This window comes from Hylobates moloch, unplaced genomic scaffold (genome assembly GCF_009828535.3).
Source record: "Hylobates moloch isolate HMO894 unplaced genomic scaffold, HMol_V3 SCAFFOLD_6, whole genome shotgun sequence".
Lineage (NCBI taxonomy): Eukaryota > Metazoa > Chordata > Mammalia > Primates > Hylobatidae > Hylobates > Hylobates moloch.
The window spans coordinates 135,215,928-135,217,646 of record NW_026652281.1 but is presented as its reverse complement, the minus strand read 5'-3'; the positions used below and the strand labels follow the sequence as shown (position 1 = coordinate 135,217,646).

Here is a 1,719-nt window from a genome sequence, read left to right as displayed (position 1 = left end):
GAGTCTTTTTATAAAAGTATCTCAATAATAAAACAAAAGATAGAATTAAAATTTTACTATTTTTCAACTCCTAATGAATTGATGAATGTAGACATTGAGCATCTACCTCAACTAATACCAGAAAAGAGCAAAAAACAGACATTATATACTTTCTGATGAAGACACAATATCCAACACCACTAATAACCTCATTAAGGGATCCAACCGGTGTCATATCAGACCTCTCAATCCGGGTCTCAATTTGCAAGAAATACAAAAGTGGGTTGAACCGCACCGTGAATGAGCAGTCAAATATCCAGACTGCAGGACACTTGACAAGTCAAATAGCCCAGGTTTGTCAACAGATAAATTAGAAGAAAGAGGTGGAGTGGAAAACCATAGATTAAAAGAGACCTGAAAATCACATTAAGTTAAAATATATATATATTATATATACATATGGGCAAGACTAAACTGTACAGTTTAGGGATGCATACTTGAATAATAATATCATAAATAAATGCAAGAAAGTAGGCCAACTGCTGACTGCCACAGCCAGGATGAGCCTCATGGGTCCCCTCCTTGGCTCCAGTGAGATCAGCCAGAAGACTTTCTACTTCTTCTTCTCCCCTAGCCTCCCAGGAAGTGACATGCCCAGAGTCCCAAGTCCACTGACCTGGGGACCGGTGTGGCTGCCATAGCTGAGGATAGTGGGCACGTGGTAGCCAGCCCTGCCAAGAAGGATCAGGCTGGGCAACGTGAACCTGGGACACTGCCCTCCTCACCACTGAGCAGAGCAGTTAATCTGTGTCCAGAGAAACATGGCCACAGCCCTGCTCAGACTCATACCTACAACATGGCCGTGGGCTTTGGTGAGATTTGGAAGAAGCATCTCAGTGGAGAATTTGGGAAACCATATTTTATAAAGCTCATGTGATTTGTTGCAGTAGAAAGCAAGGATTACACTGTTTATCCTCTCCCACACCAAATATTCACCTGGACCCAGATGTGTGACATAAGAGATGTGAAGGATGTCATTCCAAGACAGGATCCATATCATGGACCCCATCAAGCTCATGGGGTCTGCTTTAGTGTTCAAAGATCTGTTCTACCTCTGCCCAGTTTGGAAAACATTTATAAAGAGCTGTCTACAGACATAGATGGCTTTGTTCATCCCAGCCACGGAGATTTATCTGGGTGGGTCAAACAAGATGTTTTACTCAATGCTGTCCTCACTGTTCCAGCCCATCAAGTCAATTCTCATAAGGAGAGAGGCTGGGAGCAATCTCTGCTAATGCAACTGTGTCCTGGCTAAACCAGAACTCCAATGGCCTTGCCTTCTTGCTGTGGGGTTCTTATGCTCAGAAGAGGATAGTGCCATGGAAAGGAAGCGGCACCATGTACTGCAAACGGCTTATGCCTCCCTGTTGTCAGCGTATAGAGGTTTCTTTGGATGTAGACACTTTTCTAAGACCAACGAGCTGCTGCAGAAGTCAGGCAAGAAGCCTACTGACTGGAAGGAGGTGTGATCCTCAACTGAGAGGTAGTCTGTCTCCATTAATGGTTATTGAGAAACTGCTGTTAAAGTATTTGTCAGGTATGAAGTCAAATTGATTATTTCCCTGTTAATTTTAAGTATTCTGCATGAGGGTGAAAAGCTTCTGTAAAGCAGCCATGAAACAGGCTGCCCAGGAATGGTAGCTTTGTCCAGGCAGACAGAGCAAAGGCTATCACTTGACC

The 1,719-nt window shown here is 43.6% G+C and overlaps 1 pseudogene; it reads left to right on the top strand.

Annotated features, from left to right (window-relative positions):
• Positions 1-539: 539 nt before the first annotated feature.
• Positions 540-1,508, top strand: LOC116470641 (uracil-DNA glycosylase-like; annotated as a pseudogene).
• Positions 1,509-1,719: the final 211 nt, after the last annotated feature.